The sequence below is a fragment of the Anolis sagrei genome, chromosome 2 (genome assembly GCF_037176765.1).
Source record: "Anolis sagrei isolate rAnoSag1 chromosome 2, rAnoSag1.mat, whole genome shotgun sequence".
NCBI classification, from domain to species: domain Eukaryota; kingdom Metazoa; phylum Chordata; class Lepidosauria; order Squamata; family Dactyloidae; genus Anolis; species Anolis sagrei.
In genome coordinates this window covers 52,172,255-52,178,703 of record NC_090022.1, presented here as the reverse complement: position 1 = coordinate 52,178,703, position 6,449 = coordinate 52,172,255, and positions in this window count along the sequence as shown.

Below are 6,449 nucleotides of genomic sequence, written 5' to 3'. Positions count from 1 at the left end.
TGGCCATGGGGGCTCCCTGTGCCAAGTTTGGTCTTTCTTGGTATTTGGATGAGTGTCACTGTGGTTTCAGGAAGTGAGTGAAGGTACTGCAAGTCCCATCATCCATTGTCCGTCCTCCTCCAAACAGCACCAGGATGTAGAGTCGCTCATGGGGGCTCTGTGTGCCAAGTTTGGTTTTGATTGGTCATTAGATGAGGGTTGCACCAGTCTTGGGAAGTGAGTGGATTTACTTGAAGTCCCATCATCCATAGTCTGTTCTCTCCCAAACCTCACCAGAATGTTGAGTTGGCAATGGGGGCTCTGTGTGCCAAGTTTGGTCTTCATCAGTCATTGGATGAGGGTCTCAGTGGTTTCACTGAGTGAAGGTACTCTAAGTCCCATCGTCCATGGTGCATCATCCTCCAAACCGTACCAGGATGTAGAGTGCATCATGGAGACCCGGTGTGCCAAGTTTGGTCCTTATCGGAAATTGGATGATGTTTTGCAGTGGTCTCAGGAATTGAGCAAAGGTACTGCAAGTCCCAAAATCCATGCACGATCCACAGTCAAACCTCACCAGGGCATAAAGTGGGTCATGAGAGGTCTATGTGCCAAGTTTGGTGTTGTTCAGTCATTGTTGAGGGTCGCAGCAGTCTCGGAAAGCGAGTAGAGGTACTTCAAGTCCCATCATCCATGGCATGCCCTACTCCAAACCGTATTAGGATGTAGAGTGGGTCATGGGGGCTCTGTGTGCCAAGTTTGGTTTTGTTTGGACATTAGATGAGGGTTGCAGCAGTCTTGGGAAGGGAGTGGAGGTACTTCAAGTCCCATCATCCATGGTCTGTCCTCCTCGAAAGTGCACCAGGATGTAGAGTGGGTCATGGGGACTCTGTTTGCCAAGTGTGGTCTTGATCAGTCATTGGCGTGGGTCGCAGTGATCTCAGGAAGTGAGTGAAATGATTGCAAGTCCCATCATCCATTGCCAAATTCTTCCAAACCAGAGTGGGTGATGGGGGCTCTGTGTGCCTATTTCGGTCTGTATTGGGAGTGTTCTGACCCAGCCCCCGGCCTTTCCTTTCCTCTCTTTCTCATCTCGGAATGTTGGATTTGAGGCTGGCCAATCAGAGACCATATGCAAATTTCCTTCTGTCATGCACCGTTTCTGCCATGAACCCTCTTCTCCACCAGGGGCTCCTATTGAAGCTGCCCAATCAGAGACCATATGCAAATAGCACCACAGCGGCAGCCAATCAGAACGCTGGCACATACACTTCCGCCCTCCACAATTCCTCTGTCCTATACAAACAAACACTCTTCTTTATTATATACTAGCTTGGGGACCCGGCGTTGCCCGGGTTATTAGAGAAAGTGGGTAATGGCGGTTCTGTATGCCAAGTTTGGTCTTTATTGGTCTTTGGATAATGGCAGCATTATTTTCAGGAAGTGAGTGAAGGTACTTCAAAGTCCCATCATCCATGGGCCATCCTCCTACAAACAGCAGCAGGATATAGAGTGGGTCATGGGGGCTCTGTGTGCCAAGTTTGGTCTTTATCAGTCATTAGCTGAGGGTGGCAGTGGTGTCAGTAAGTGAGTGAAGGTACTGCAAGTCCCATCATCCAAAGTCCATCCCCTTTCAAACTGCAGCAGGATGTAGAGTGGATCATGGGGGCTCTGTGTGCCAAGTGTGGTCTTGATTGGTCATTAGAAGAGGGTTGCAGCAATCTTTGGAAGGGAGTGGAGGTACTTGAAGTCCCATCATCCATGGTCTGTCCTCCTCCAAACTGCAGCAGGATGTAGAGTGGGTCATTGGAGCTCCATGTGCCAAATTTAGTCTTGATTAGTCATTGGCGAGGGTCTCAGTGGTCTCAGGAAGTGAGCAAAGGTACTGCAAGTCCCATCATCCATCCCCAAATTTTTCCAAACAACACCAGGTCGTAAAGTAGGTCATGAGAGGTCTATGTACCAAGTTTGGTCTTGATCCGTCATTGGATGAGGTTTGCAGAGGTCTCAGAATGTGAGTGAAGGTATTGGAAGTTCCATCATCCATGGTCCACCCTTCTCCAAAACTGCAGCAGGATGTAGAGTGGGTCATGGGGGCTCTGTGTGCCAACGTTGGTCTTGATTGGTCATTAGATGAGTTTTGCAGCAGTCTTGGGTAGTGGAGGTACTTGAAGTCCCATCATCCATGGTCTGTCGTCCTCCAAACTGCTCCAGGATGTAGAGTGGGTCATTGAAGCTCCATGTGCCAAGTTTAGTCTTGATGAGTCATTGGCGAGGGTCTCGGTGGTCTCAGGAAGTGAGTGAAGTGACTGCAAGTCCCATCATCCATTGTCAAATTCTTCCAAACCGCACCAGGATGTAGAGTGAGTTATGCAGGCTCTCTGTGTAAATTGTGGTCCTGATCCATCATTGTTGGCAGTTATAATGGTCTTAGGAAGGGAGTGCAGGTATTGCAAGTCCCATCGCCCATGGTGCATCCTCCTTCAAACTGCACCTGGATGTAGAGTGCACCATAGAGACTCAGTGTGCCAAGTTTGGTATTTATTGGTAATTGGATGAGGGTTGCAGTGGTATGAAGAATTGAGCAATGGTACTGCAAGTCCCATAATCCATGGTCCATCCCCGGCCAAACCACACCAGGACGTACAGTGGGTCATGAGAGGTCTCTGTGCGAAGTTTGGTCCTGATCAGTCATTGGATAAGGTTAACAGTGGTCTCAGAATGTGAGTGGTAGTACTGCAAGTCCCATCATCCATGGTTCATCCTCCTCCAAACTGCAGTAGGATGTAGAGTGGGTGATGGGGGCTTTGTGTGCCTATTTCTGTCTGTGTTGGGAGTGTTCTGACCCAGCCCCCTTTGGCCTTTCCTTTCCTCTCTTTCTCATCTCAGAATGTTGGATTTGAGGCTTGCCAATCAGAGACCATATGCAAATTTCCTTCTGTCATGCCCCGTTTCTGCCATGAACCCTCTTCTCCACCAGGGGCTCCTATTGAAGCTGGCCAATCAGAGACCATATGCAAATAGCACCACAGCGGCAGCCAATCAGAACGCTGGCACATACACCTTCCGCCCTCTGTCCGCCCTCTTTCCTTCCTCTGTCCTCCCTCTGTCCTATACAAACAAACACTCTTCTTTATTATATACTAGCTTGGGGACCCGGCGTTGCCCGGGTTATTAGAGAAAGTGGGTAATGGTGGTTCTGTATGCCAAGTTTGATCTTTATTGGTCTTTGGATAACGGCTGCATTATTTTCAGGAAGTGAGTGAAGGTACTTGAAGTCCCATCATCCATGGGCCATCCTCCTACAAACAGCAGCAGGATATAGAGTGGGTCATGGGGGCTTTGTGTGCCAAGTTTGGTCTTTATCAGTCATTAGATGAGGGTGGCAGTGGTGTCAGTAAGTGAGTGAAGGTAGTGCAAGTCCCATCATCCAAAGTCCATCCCCTTTCAAACTGCAGCAGGATGTAGAGTGGATCATGAGGGCTCTGTGTGCCAAGTTTGGTCTTGATCGGTCATTAGAAGAGGGTTGCAGCAATGTTTTGAAGGGAGTGGAGGTACTTGAAGTCCCATCATCCATGGTCTGTCCTCCTCCAAACTGTAGAAAGATGCAGAGTGGGTCATTGGAGCTCCATATGCCAAGTTTAGTCTTGATTAGTCATTGGCGAGGGTCTCAGTGGTCTCAGGAAGTGAGCAAAGGTACTGCAAGTCCCATCATCCATCTCCAAATTTTTCCAAACAACACCAGGACGTAAAGTGGGTCATGAGAGGTCTATGTGCCAAGTTTGGTCTTGATCCGTCATTGGATGAGGTTTGCAGAGGTCTCAGAATGTGAGTGAAGGTACTGGAAGTTCCATCATCCATGGTGCACCCTTCTCCAAAACTGCAGCAGGATGTAGAGTGGGTCATGGGGGCTCTGTGTGCTAAGTTTGGTCTTGATCGGACATTAGGTGAGGGTTGCAGCAGTCTTGGGTAGTGGAGGTACTTGAAGTCCCATCATCCATGGTCTGTCCTCCTCGAAAGTGCACCAGGATGTAGAGTGGGTCATTGAAGCTCCATGTGCCAAGTTTAGTCTTGGTGAGTCATTGGCGAGGGTCTCAGTGGTCTCAGGAAGTGAGTGAAGTGACTGCAAGTCCCATCATCCATTGTCAAATTCTTCCAAACCACACCAGGATGTAGAGTGAGTCATGTGGGCTCTCTGTGTAAATTGTGGTCCTGATCCATCATTGTTGGCAGTTATAATGGTCTTAGGAAGGGAGTGCAGGTATTGCAAGTCCCATCGTCCATGGTGCATCCTCCTTCAAACTGCACCTGGATGTAGAGTGCGTCATGGAGACTCAGTGTGCCAAGTTTGGTATTTATTGGTAATTGGATGAGGGTTGCAGTGGTCTGAAGAATGAGCAATGGTACTGCAAGTCCCATAATCCACGGTCCATCCCTGGCCAAACCACACCAGGACGTAAAGTGGGTCATGAGAGGTCTCTGTGCCAAGTTTGGTCCTGATCAGTCATTGGATAAGGTTAACAGCGGTCTCAGAATGTGAGTGGTGGTACTGCAAGTCCCATCATCCATGGTTCATAGTCCTCCAAACTGCAGTAGGATGTCGAGTGGGTGATGGGGGCTCTGTGTGCCTATTTAGGTCTGTATTGGGAGTGTTCTGACCCAGCCCCCGGCCTTTCCTTTCCTCTCTTTCTCATCTCGGAATGTTGGAATTGAGGCTGGCCAATCAGAGACCATATGCAAATTTCCTTCTGTCATGCCCCGTTTCTGCCATGAACCCTCTTCTCCACCAGGGGCTCCTATTGAAGCTGGCCAATCAGAGACCATATGCAAATAGCACCACAGCGGCAGCCAATCAGAACGCTGCCACATACCCCTTCCGCCCTCCACAATTCCTCTGTCCTTCCCATACAAACAAACACTCTTCTTTATTATATACTAGCTTGGGGACCCGGCGTTGCCCGGGTTATTAGAGAAAGTGGGTAATGGCGGTTCTGTATGCCAAGTTTGGTCTTTATTGGTCTTTGGATAACGGCTGCATTATTTTCAGGAAGTGAGTGAAGGTACTTGAAGTCCCATCATCCATGGGCCATCCTCCTACAAACAGCAGCAGGATATAGAGTGGTTCATGAGGGCTCTGTGTGCCAAGTTTGGTCTTTATCATTCATTAGATGAGGGTGGCAGTGGTGTCAGTAAGTGAGTGAAGGTACTGCAAGTCCCATCATCCAAAGTCCATCCCCTTTCAAACTGCAGCAGGATGTAGAGTGGATCATGAGGGTTCTGTGTGCCAAGTGTGGTCTTCATTGGTCATTAGAAGAGGGTTGCAGCAATCTTCGGAAGGGAGTGGAGGTACTTGAAGTCCCATCATTCATGGTCTGTCCTCCTCCAAACTGCACCAGGGTGTAGAGTGGGTCATTGGATCTCCATGTGCCAAGTGTAGTCTTGATTAGTCATTGGCGAGGGTCTCAGTGGTCTCAGGAAGTGAGCAAAGGTACTGCAAGTCCCATCATCCATCTCCAAAGTTTTCCAAACAACACCAGGACGTAACGTGGGTCATGAGAGGTCTATGTGCCAAGTTTGGTCTTGATCAGTCATTGGATGAGGTTTGCAGAGGTCTCAGAATGTGAGTGAAGGTACTGGAAGTTCCATCATCCATGGTCCACTCTTCTCCAGAACTGCAGCAGGATGTAGAGTGGGTCATGGGGGCTCTGTGTGCCAACTTTGGTCTTGATTGGTCATTAGATGAGTTTTGCAGCAGTCTTGGGTAGTGGAGGTACTTGAAGTCCCATCATCCATGGTCTGTCGTCCTCCAAACTGCTCCAGTATGTAGAGTGGGTCATTGAAGCTCCATGTGCCAAGTTTAGTCTTGATGAGTCATAGGCGAGGGTCTCAGTGGTCTCAGGAAGTGAGTGAAGTGACTGCAAGTCCCATCATCCATTGTTAAATTCTTACAAACTGCACCAGGATGTAGAGTGGGTCATGCTGGGTCTCTGTGTAAATTGTGTTCCTGATCCATCATCGTTGGCAGTTGTAATGGTCTTAGGAAGGGAGTGCAGGTATTGCAAGTCCCATCGTCCATGGTGCATCCTCCTTCAAACTGCACCTGGATGTAGAGTGCGTCATGGAGACTCAGTGTGCCAAGTTTGGTATTTATTGGTAATTGGATGAGGGTTGCAGTGGTCTGAAGAATTGAGCAATGGTACTGCAAGTCCCATAATCCACGGTCCATCCCCGGCCAAACCACACCAGGACGTAAAGTGGGTCATGAGAGGTCTCTGTGCGAAGTTTGGTCCTGATCAGTCATTGGATAAGGTTAACAGCGGTCTCAGAATGTGAGTGGTGGTACTGCAAGTCCCATCATCCATGGTTCATCCTCCTCCAAACTGCAGTAGGATGTAGAGTGGGTGATGGGGGCTCTGTGTGCCTATTTCGGTCTGTATTGGGAGTGTTCTGACCCAGGCCCCGGCCTTTCC